At 40.1% G+C, this 12,229-nt stretch overlaps 1 long non-coding RNA gene across 1 annotated transcript; it reads right to left on the bottom strand.

The window, feature by feature from the left end:
• Nucleotides 1-2,334: 2,334 nt before the first annotated feature.
• LOC136792215 (uncharacterized) lies at nucleotides 2,335-9,928 on the bottom strand. The gene is made up of 2 exons (XR_010835682.1): nucleotides 9,860-9,928; nucleotides 2,335-2,679 (listed from the first exon to the last, which is right to left on the bottom strand). It is a non-coding gene; the product is annotated as an uncharacterized lncRNA (long non-coding RNA).
• Between the last annotated feature and the right edge of the window lie 2,301 nt (nucleotides 9,929-12,229).

Below are 12,229 nucleotides of genomic sequence, written 5' to 3'. Positions count from 1 at the left end.
ACTACAAAGCATTTCTCTTCCCCCTCTTCTGAAAATACCCTCTCTTGCCCCTTTCTCCCAACTTGGACCTGTCATTTCCTTGACTCATTCAAGGAATTTACTTGAGCCCCTGACCTACACACTTCCTCTCTGCCCACGCCTGCTATCATCCTGCGACTCAGCTCTCACAGGTAACCTTCTCTACACCCAGCTCCTTAACCCCATCACCCACCTCCACTCCAGCTACACACCCTCTTGGCAGCCCCTGAACGTTTATTCACATCACAAGTAACTGCTTCCTTTCTGAAATCTCCAGCTACTGCCTCCTTCCTGGTAATCAGCTGACTTGCTTTGTAGCTACTTATTTTACCTTATGAGTCGAATCTACCACTTAGAAAGAATTATTTGTAATCATCCTCTCATCTCCGTTTTCTTCCTCATCCATCTTAGAGTCCATATCCATTGATATCTCTTCCTTGAAAATATTCTTGGCTCATTGGGCATTCATAGTCAGAAATAAACCTTCACCAAAACCTCACACCTTATACAAAAATTAACTCAAAATGGATCATAGATTTAAGTGTAAAATGTAAACCTATAAAATTTTTGTAAGATGACATAGAAGAGAGTCTTTGGGACATAAGACTTGATAAAGAGTTCTTCGATATGATACCAAAAGCACAATCCATAAAACAAAAAATAGAAAAATCAAACTTCATCAGAATTTAAAAGTTTTGCTCTGCAAAATCCCCCATTGAGGATGGAAAGACAAGCTAAAGATTGGGAAAAATATTTGTAAAACACATATCTAACAATGGACTAGTATCTAGAATATATAAGGAGCTCTCAAACTCAACATTTAAAAAATTCCAACTTGAAAACTGGCAAAAAAACATGCAGAGACTTTTCACTAGACAGGATATATGGATGACAAATAAGCAGTTGAAAATATATTCAATATCATTGGCCATTAAGGGAAATGCAAATTAAGACTATCGCTCTACACATATTAGAACAGCTAAAATTAAAAAGTGACAACCTACTGATATAAATAAATGGTTGAATAAATAAATGAAGAAAATAAATAAATCTGCCATCCAAATATCCAAATAATTTATGTAAGTACTCCACCCTACAGGAGATGGTATACTTAAGTGTGGGCTACACATAGTGACTTCCTTCCAAAGATCACAGTATGGAAAGGTGGGGAGTGGGGAGTGGAGAATAACTTTACAATGGAGAATTAACAAACAAGTCTCTTTATTTATTTGATCAAGGTCAATATGAGCTGGAATAAAGTTATGTTGATAGTATGTACCCTTGATAGGATATGATGAGAATAGCCCTTTACCTGTTCTTGCCAAAACCATAACCCCAGACTAAGCATCAGAAAGCATCAAGAAATCAAATAGGGCTTCCCTGGTGGCTCAGTGGTTGAGAGTCCTCCTGCCGATGAAGGGGACGCGAGTTCGTGCCCCGGTCTGGGAGGATCCCAATGCCGCGGAGCAGCTGGGCCCATGAGCCATGGCCGCTGAGCCTGCGCTCCACAACGGGAGAGGTCACAACAGTGAGAGGCCCGCATACCACAAAACAAACAAACAAAGAAATCAAATAAATGATTTGAATACAGACTTGAACCCAGTGTTTCTGTCCCTAAAGCTTTTTCTACTTTGCTTAATTTACAAATGGCAAGGTGCTTTATGGTGGATGTCAACTCAACCTACAACTATACCTACGTTCAAGCTGCCCTGAACCACATGACATTCAGAGATTCAAAGACTAAGTGCCCCACAGAAGTGGTCCCCAACCCTGATCAGGGACAAAGTTTTTACTTGCCCTTAGAACCCCTATTGTAGAAATGTCCAGCTTCCCTCTGTAAGGTAGGGAGGCCCATAATGGTTCTGTCCTAAGAGTGAGGAGCAGTTACTGGGAAGCATCCTTGGCTTACTTCCTGTGGCCCCAGCCACTCACCTAGTCTTCCTACCTGCCCATTGTGGGCAAGATGGAAGAAAGGGCTTAGCAATGTGGGAGCTGTAGTTCCTTAGAATCTTGGTTTGCCTGGACTATTTCAAATTAATTGAAACACTTTTAAGACTGATTATTTCATTTTTAAAATTCATTTTACTGAAATACAGTTGATTTACAATGTATCACTTCTGCAAAGTGATTAAGTTATACATATATATACATTTTTTTTCATATTTTTTCCATTATGGTTTATCATAGGATATTGAATATAGTTCCCTGTGCTATACAGTAGGACCTTGTTGTTTATCCATTCTGTATATAATAGGTTGCATGATGATTTCATTTTTGCTCATGTCAGTGTGAAATGGAATTTTTTTTAAAAATAAATAAATTTATTTATTTATTTATTTATGGCTGTGTTGGGTCTTCGTTGCTGTGCGCGGGCTTTCTCTAGTTGCGGTGAGAGGGGGTTACTCTTCATTGCGGTGCGCAGGCTTCTCATTGTCGTGTCTTCTCTTGTTGCGGAGCAGGGGCTCTAGGAGCACAGGCTTCAGTAGTTGTGGCACATGGGCTCAGTAGTTGTGGCTTGCGGGCTCTAGAGCTCAGGCTCAGTAGTTGTGGCACACAGGCTTAGTTGCTCTGCAACATGTGGGATCTTCCCAGGCCAGGGCTCGAACCTGTGTCCCTTTCATTGGCAGGTGGATTCTTAACCACTGTGCCACCAGGGAAGCCCTGAAATGGAATTTTTGATAGTGGTAGTAATAAAAGTGAAACACCAAAACAAGTTGCATGTAATAGCCCTTCCTCATGGGTGAAATCAAATATAAATGTATCAAATACATATAGTGCTACCAAATTAAAAGAAAACTTATACCAAGGAAACATAATATACATTGTATTATAAAATAAATTTTAATGTTGTAAATGTTTCTGCATTTTCATATAACTAGAAATATATCCTTTTAAAATAATCTCTGGCTAACAAATAGTGTTTCTTGGGAAGAGCTCTCTTTTGTTCTGAAATTATGAATTTCCTATGTTTTTGGTGTTGAAGTTTCCTTTCCTTTTTGAAAGGATGGAAAGGTAGCTTTTTGTGATTGTTGTTGTTGGCAAAATGAACAGTTTGGCAATTCTGTGTTAGCTCTCAATTGCTTTCAATTGTTTTACTCTCCTGAGAAAGTTAAGTCTGAGAACCACTAACCTAAAAATGCTATCATTATAAAATACAGGAGGAATAAAAAGACAAAAATAAAAAGAATTCTATGTAAATTAAGAATTCAGAAAATTTGGCTGGTTTCATAAGTTTGTGTTTCATGTAATACACTGTGTAAAATTTCACTTTCTTCTGCCACTTCTTTACTAGGTTATTTTTATAAACAGCAAGTCTTAAAAAGACTTAAATGGTAGAAACTGGAATATAGTATAGCTACAGAGTATATCACAATTCTTTAGAATATATATTTTTCAAGGATTAATATGTTATAAAGGTTTACTGTGGTCATTTTCATTTGTTGCTGGTCTGTGTGTTTGCTTCGATAGTTCTGCTCTTGCTGTTGCATGAATCCTATGCAATAGTGAAGATTGCAAAATGTTCTCTATGATGGTCACAGTGGTTTCTTATGTTTGTGTCAAAAAAAACTAAGCTGATGAAAAAAATGGAAATGTGCTTCTGAGGTTAGTCATTTCCCCCCCTTTACACTGTACAGTATAAGCAATATGACCATTCCATGAATATTGAAAATAATTTCCTCATGAATTTCATATCCTACTTGGGAAATTTTGAGTATGGATGTACTTTTGCTCTGCTCAGGTGCTCAAAGACTTTGTAAGGATGTAAAAAATGGGGTATTTATTGGATTTTCCGTCCATGCCCCAGTTCAAATGAATCACATTTTGCCTCATTAGAAAGCAGATCCCTTTACTCCATTCCATTCCATCTCCATTTCAATGAGCTGTAGAAGGAAAACACAATTTCCACGACACCTTTCGTTTCAGAATGAGATCATTTGCAGAGGCTGAATGTTTCACCCACATCAGGTAGTTTTACATTAACCCGGTGTTAATAGCAAAGTTGGAAAAGGTACCTTGTGAGTGGTTCCCTGCTCAAGCTGGAGATGGAAATGTGCAACATTGTTCCCTCTATTTTTTTTTTAAATTCATTCCCCTTTAGATTAGTTGGGCGTTCCAAAATTTACTTGGACTGTAGTTTTTACTGTTGATATTTAGAAACAACTCAACAATGGCTACTTAGAAATAGCATGTTGCAGTTACCACAATTTAATTACAATTTAGTTTTTGTTACAAATAAGTAGATGAAAAGATGTAAGGTCTTAATTTGGGTAGCTCCTTATATCCAAGTAGACAGAGAGCAAATTCTTTATTGGTGTCAACTTCTTTCAAATATTGAAATATCTGATGAATATTTCTTTGTAAAAAAAAAAAAGTGATTTAGGAAATATGGAAATATTGGTGAGGTTGAGGACAGCAAGAAAAGATTAAGATCTCAATGATAATGAATACATGAAAATATAAGATCAAGAACATTTGGAGGGAGATCAAGTTTGGAGATGGGAAATAAATTTGTAGAAAATCACTGTAGGACACCAAAATTCCCAAACATTTTAACCTAAAATTATGTATATGTATTAAGTTCTTGCTAAAGAATAGAAGAGGTTAATATTTTTAGCAGGAAAGAACCCTTAATAGATTCACAAATTATAATTTTATTTATTCTTCCATTGTGAAGGATACACATTTGTTGGCTTAAGTAAAATCTCCTGCCTTATACAGTTTCACTGTGGAAAAAATAATATTGACCAAGTCTCTGATCCTGCCTGACATGAAATGGTTATAGACTTAGAATTATGGAATTTTTCAGCTGGAAAGTACCTTTGGATGAGATTTAAAGGCATTAAATAACTTGTGACCTTCACCACAGTTATCATTTACAAGAAGTAACAAGATAGAAAGTTTAAAATAATTATACTGGACAATAGCACAAACGGGGTGCTAGTTAATGAACTTGCAAGTTCTCTTTCCTACAACTGGGTAAAGCCCTTGCACAGAATTCTAAACTTTTTGAAGTGGGCAACACTTTGGAGATGACGATCTGGCTGTGCACAGAGAAGGAAACTGAGGAAAGAGAAAGGACAGTTAACAACACGAAATCTCAGAGCCACTTAGTGATAAAGCCAAGTTCAGCAGAAGGAAAGACCATAGACTTTCTGCTAATGGAGAATGAGGGCCCCTATTCAGGGAAGCAGCATTCTGCATAGACCAGGGTAGCATAGACCAGGGTAGCCTCTGAGGAGGGTGGGACATACTGAAGAACTCGAACAAACCAAGAGTTGAGGAACCCAGCCCAGACCTAACCGTATTTTGAAAGGCTCTTTGTTGATCATCTCCTTGGTGAAAAAACTGTTAACTTATATCAGAAAGTGACAGAGTATGATTTATAACTTGCAGTATATAAAAGAACTTAAAGTAGCTGTTGGAAGTCCGGAGATAGTGTACTTAAGTGGTCAGGACCTTGGGCCCTGAATGTCAGCTGTTTGCGTTTGTCTGTAGGGTGAGAGAGAGAGGAATCGCCGTGCTAGTCTTTGTAAATCATGCCAAAGATTTTTGGGTTTAAAATCCTAACAGCATTGAGAAATCATTTCAAACCGAGAGTGTGAAATGGAGAAGAGTGTGTGCGACTTTGTACTTGAAAAGCATATGTGACTCCTACCACTGCCTGTTACTAGTTGTGTGAATTAGATATTGATCTTGTCTGTGCCTTGGACCCTCCATCTGTAAACCGGCACTCACCTTTTACTGTTGTTATGAGGATTGAATGAGACCATGCTTTCGTGCCTAAAACAATGCCTGGGACACGGCAGGCACTCAACAGATGATAATGGCATTCCGCTTGGTCCACATTAGGACCAAGTGGTCCTAATACGTGGGGAAAAGAAAAAGACCCAAGGGGAACAAAAAAGTTAATGATAGAACAAGAAGAAGAGAGGACATGAGTTATAAGCGGGAAACTTAGAGGGGGAGATGCTCTGGGTTTTGAAACTGGACTTCAGAGAACTCTCACCTTTTATCCACAGCCCTTTGAAATACTGAGTCACCATTAAGAGCATCCTTTGCTCTTCAGTGCTGATAAATTTTCAGCAGCTCTACTTTGAATTGGGCTGTTTGCTTGGAATGTCTAGTGCCCAGTTTATTCTCTGAACTACAAGAACAGTAAGCATAGAACTCACGTGGAGGAAAGACTAGGTTTGGCATATGAAGCTCACTGTAACCCAGGCCCAACCTGAATCCAATCCCTACAGCCCTCTCAACCTAAAGAATGCTTAACATATTGCACTTCAGTGGCTCAACATTAAGCTGAGGCTCCCAACATGAAGCCATCAGGACCCTTCCCATCTGGCCTCTGCCTGTGTCTTCCGTGTCATCTCACACACTCTCACAGCGACACTAAAGGACCAGTAGGTTCTGTTCTTTCTCCCTACATGAGAGCATCTTCTAACCTGTGCTTTTGCTCAGAAGGGTTCTACCCTCCTTGCCTGCCCATTCTGGCCCAGGTGACTCCTACTCCTACTTTTCTCCCCTCCCCCACCCTGGGAAGCCTTCTCTGATGCCTGTTGACTGGGAAAGGTACCCCTCCCCCTCATATCCGGCTCTCACAAATCACACTCCTGGTTCCTCCTGTTGGCTTTGATCTCTTGGTATCAATTGTATTCAGTGCCTGGCTTATAGAAGTCTTTGTTACAGTGAGTGAGCCCTTTGCTCCATGCCTAATGGCTTACTCTGTGTCCCTGGGCTTACTCCTCTTGTTGGGGTAAATTTCATTTTCAGAATTCCTGAAACTCTTGTTCTGTATATTATGCACCTCTTTGTACTGCTATTTATATCAATATCTGTAAATTAGACTTTTCCCATAAACCAAGTATTTGGAGAAAGACAGCAGCTTGTACATCTCTTTATCCCAATAACTTTAATTTAATATCTAACCCATGGGGTGCTTGGTAAATAGTGGTCAGTGATAAAGACGCTGGTTTCTGTCTTCACTCTGGTTTCTGTCCTCCAGCCACTAAATCCCACTCATCCTTAAAGTCCTCTTCCACGGATATCTGCAGTGTTTACTGCTTTTATTTTTCTTTGGAACACTTAATCATTCACTATTGTTTACTTGTATTTAGCTACTCTGTGTATCTCTTGTATCTCATACAAGTGTTGTTGTTGTTTTTAGCAAAATTGGGTCTGCACCTCATATTCTTTTCGTAGCACTTCCCTCCCCTAATATGTAAAATCTTTCTTGTTAACCTCATTACATTGAGACGAGCAGGAAAGGAAATGATACAAAAATGGTGAATGCCTCGTGTATACATATGTTTGGGAGAATATGATGTGTGGGTCTGGTTGGTTTGGAAATGATAATGGGCAACTAAAAGGACTTTTTATAGATCTATATCTAAGGATTAGTTGCTTAAATAATTGTTGTAGTCATTATTGAAATGTTGAAAACAATTCAGAAAAGTGGAATTAAATTGGTCAAAGGTAAGAAGCATAAACCATTAGTTTGGTTAGAGAAAGCAGTGACACATGGTGGGTAGAGCTTGGGCTTTTGAATCAATCTGGGTTCGATTCCTTGCTCCCCCATTCACTGTGGGACTCAGGCAGGTAATGCAATCACTCCAAACCTCAGCTCTTTTCCTGTGTAATAGAACTGAGAGTACCTGCCACACAGGATTATTGTAACAATTAAATGAACTAATGCATACCGAGCAGTTAATTCAAGACCTGGGACAAAATAGCTATTAATTATGATGATAAGGATGAAAGATAAGGATAAGGATGCCAGAGATTGAAGGGTAGAATTATTGTTGGTTGGAAATTAAGGATGCAGGAAGCTTTTCATGGGGCCTAAGGAAGGGTATGAATGAAACTCGAGGCAACGGGGGAAGAAAGATGAATGAAACAGGGAAGAGCTGCTCACTAAAGGAGCAAGCGCCTAGGGGGAGAAAAAGGAAAGATCAAGATGTGAAAAGTTAAAAGTGGGGCTTATTAGAAAGGAGTATAAAGAGAAAAGAGAGAAGCAATGAACTACGGTATGAGAAAATATCCGAACTACCTAGAACAACATTGCCCCTCATTCAGGAAACACGGAGGGTGCTATGCCCTTGGTCAGGCGGTGTGAAAACCAGCTGATCCAGAAAGAGGTAATCCAACAAGGACAGTGAGTCACGTTGCTATGGAGACTGTGGTCAGGGAGGCAGAGAGACAGAAGAGATCTCAAAGGTTATGCAGTGGATCACCGGGCTCTGCCCTCTTAACTCCAGATCTATGCTCCATGTCTATATAATAAATATTTCTAGTCCAGCAATTTACCTACCAACACCCAAAGAAACAGCATGTGGACAACACCTCAAATTCTTCATATCCAAAACAAAGCCCATTATCATCTCTCCAAAACTCTTTGGCATCACCTCCTTCTCTATCTTGGTTAATGGTGCCAATTCCACTAAACTCTAGGCTAGAAAAGTTTTCTTCATCTTCCATCTCTCCTTCTCTCGCATGTTTTGGCATCAGGTCAATTGTCTCTGCAGTAACTCTTGCATTCATCTTCTTTTCCTCTCTCACTGCAACTGCCTTAGTCCAGGCCTGCATTTGTCTAGAACTTCAGAGCTGGAAGAGACTTCATTTAACAGAGATTCAAAGTGGTGAAGTGAGTTGCCCAAAGTCACACAGGAAGCCAGTGGGCCAGTCAGACCAGTACGACGAGCCTATGGGTCAATCAATCTTTCTTCCCATTCCTGATGTTTGAGGTGCATAAGGATATGCGCCCAGCAAAAGTGAGTCAGTAGACCTCAGAGTCTCCAAGGGAAAGCTCATGGCTTTAACTTGTACCTCTCAGCAAATGACTGCCAAATCTATCCTCCATCCTAAATCTTTTCCTGAGCTTAGTTTCACATTTCCTATAGCCTGCTGGACATCTTCAATCAAAAGTCCTGCCAACACTTAAAACTCAGTACGCCTAAATGGAAATTCCTCACTTTCCTCCTTCCCACCCAGAAAGGCAGAGGGTAGCGATGAATTAAAAATTAGGATGTGGATTTTTATCTCATCTCTGCCATTTACTAAATTCACCCCATGAAGCCTCAGTTTCTTTAGTTATAAAAATGGAAATAACGGGGAGAGGGAAGGGTAAGCTGTGACAAATGAGAGAGTGGCATGGACATATATACACTACCAAAAGTAAATTAGATAGCTAGTGGGAAGCAGCCGCATAGCACAGGGAGATCATCTCGGTGCTTTGTGACCACCTAGAGGGGTGGGATAGGGAGGGTGGGAGGGAGGGAGACACAAGAGGGAAGAGATATGGGAACGTATGTACATGTATAGCTGATTCACTTTGTTACAAAGCAGAAACTAACACACCATTGTAAAGCAATTATACTCCAATAAAGATGTTAAAAAAAAAAAGGACTTCTCAAAGTCAAAAAAAAATGGAAATAACAATAGTACTTACTTAATAGAACTACTGGGAGAAATAAGAGACCCAATAATTATATTAAGCACTTAGCACGGTGTCCATAATGCAGTAATTGCTCAATAATATTGAGAAAAGCACACCATTATCTTCAATTCTTCTTTCTTGCTCCCCAAATCCAATCAGCTGCTGAGTCCCATGACTCTAGTTCTGAGTATCCCTTGCATTCAGCTACACCTCTCTATTCTTACTCCCAGAGAAATGAGAACCTTGTCTGATAATTTATGGACCTACAAATAATCATACCTTGACTGCCACAAAAATAACTTTCTTCTCTACCCAGTTTTTCCCTCCCCGATCCTGTAGTTTTCTCTAGGAGGACTTGGGTTGCTCAGGTGGAAGTTATATGGATTATATTTCATTTGAATAGCTTACCGTGTAGCACAGTAATGTCTCTGCACATGATTAAATGAGTCAGGTCAACTTTTCTGCAAGTTTTCTTCCATTGCAGCAGTAACATCCACATTTAATTTGTTGCCTTATATAACACAATTTCCTGCTTTCAGCCCAAAATAAATAAAAAGGAACACTGCCAGCAAAACACCAGTTAGCCCAACCTGCTTTGCTTTGCCCAACCCCACATTATATGTCAATTGTTTCATCATAGTTTGTTTACAGGGAAGCTGCCAGTGTCTAAGATGTAAGGCATTCAGAAAATTGTTCAAACAATGGATTCACAGTACCTAGAATCCCCGTGACTCAGTTTTCCACAAATGTGCTACTAGGGGAAATGCTCACAGATCAGCAACTGTGCACTTTTGCTGGCAGCACAGACATTGCTGATATGCACAATTCCAAACTACAAGCAGTTTCCCCAGGGGAAACAATGAGAACAGAATCATAGCATTAAACAGTTGGCAGGGAATTTTAGAGATAACTTAATCTACCTCTTTGTTTTGGACACAATCCTGCTTTAAACTATTTTGAACAGACAAAAATCCATGCTATTGTAATGGGTTTTCTTCAGTAACTGTCTTCAGATATCCCCGCCCTCCAAATTGGGGAGTAATTCCTTCTGTTTGGAGCAGACAGTATGGTTGCCTAGCCAAGAGCCTTTGCCCACGTTCTCCTATTTGGTGAAGAGCCAGTTTGAAGGGGTTGCCCATCCCTTCCCTATGAGTCTCAGGGTTAAATTCTGATCAGTCTGAGCTTGCCAGTGATTGCTTCGGAAAGGGCAGGTGCCCAGTTCTGCGCAATAAAATGTAACGAGAGGCCAGTGAAAGCGAGCTTCTGGGAAAGGTTTCCTTGCTCCTAAAAGAACACTTCCAGGAAAATCAGTCCTTATTTTTGGCTGGGCATGATACTCAGAGCTGTGGGAACTCCCTTGCATCCATGAAGGGAGCCAGCCAAGGGCAAGGCCACATAGTGATAACGGCAGACCAGAGATATGGAGAGACTCTGGGTCTTTGATAATATAATTGAGCTGCTCAATCAATGAACCTGGGGGTCAGTCTACCCCCGGATTTCTTGTTATATGAGATAGTAAATTTTCCTTATTGTTTATACATTGGTGACTATAAATTGGTGGCTTTGTTGTCCAGAATTTTGTGGGAGATGGACATTCAAATCTCCATATCCAGATAAAAGTTATTCCAGAGAATGGAACAATATTTCATATGCAAGCATTTAGAGAAACTAATGGTATAAACAGTAGGATCGACTTTGACCAAACGTGCCAAGCTAAAATTATTTCTTTTTTTAATAAAATTACTAGATAGTAAATTACATATCAGAGAAAGTCATGAAAATATTTGATTTTAGTAAACATCAGATAAAATTGCTTATAATATTTTGGTCAAGAAAATGGGAAATATTGGGGAAAGATGCAGATGTTGAAGAAATTCAAAATGCTAAAGGAAGACAAGACTGATTGATTGGCAGGTCATGGCATTTTAAGGGTACCATGACAGCAAATAGATAATGGTACAGGCAGGCAAACAGGAGGGAGGAGGCTGACAAGTGTCTAATACAAACGGTGGGGCATACTGAAAGATGGACAGTGTACTAGGAATAGGGTGCAAATGGTAATTGGAAAAACCTAGGTAGGAAAGAGTTGGCACCACAGAATAATCAACAGGTTACAGGCTTCCAATTTTTGTGTTGGATTTTAGGAGGAAAAAAGTTCTTGTATGGGGACTTAGGGGAAGCAGATGAAAAGAACCCAAGTTTAGGGACTTCCCCGGTGGTCCAGTGGGTAAGACTCCACACTCCCAGTGCAGGGGGCCTGGGTTCGATCCCTGGTCAGGGAACTAGGTCTCACATGTAAGCCGCAACTAAAGATCCTGTGTGCTGCAACAGAGATCCCACAATGAAGACCCAGTGCAGCCAAAATTAATTAAATACAAACAACTCTCCAAAAAAAAAAAACCCAAGTTTAACTTTTTTTTTTTTTTTTTTTTTTTTTTGTGGTATGCGGGCCTCTCACTGTTGTGGCCTCTCCCGTTGCGGAGCACAGTCTCCGGACGCGCAGGCTCAGTGGCCATGGCTCACGGGCCCAGCCGCTCCGCAGCACGTGGGATCCTCCCGGACCGGGGCACGAACCCGCATCCCCTGCATCAGCAGGCGGACTCTCAACCACTGCGCCACCAGGGAAGCCCTTAACTATTTTTTTTAATGGAAGTGCTCTAATCATAGGATAACAGGGGTTAAAAAGCAGCTCATCAAGACAATAATTTAAGAATAGGTCACATGGCAGAAGCCTAGCTGTTACACCTTGGATGAGAGCCAATACTATACTAGGAGGAA

This window comes from Kogia breviceps, chromosome 12 (genome assembly GCF_026419965.1).
Source record: "Kogia breviceps isolate mKogBre1 chromosome 12, mKogBre1 haplotype 1, whole genome shotgun sequence".
In the NCBI taxonomy this organism is placed as follows: Eukaryota; Metazoa; Chordata; class Mammalia; order Artiodactyla; family Physeteridae; genus Kogia; species Kogia breviceps.
Note: the sequence above shows the minus strand (reverse complement) of the source record. Positions and strands in the feature narration are given on the sequence as shown.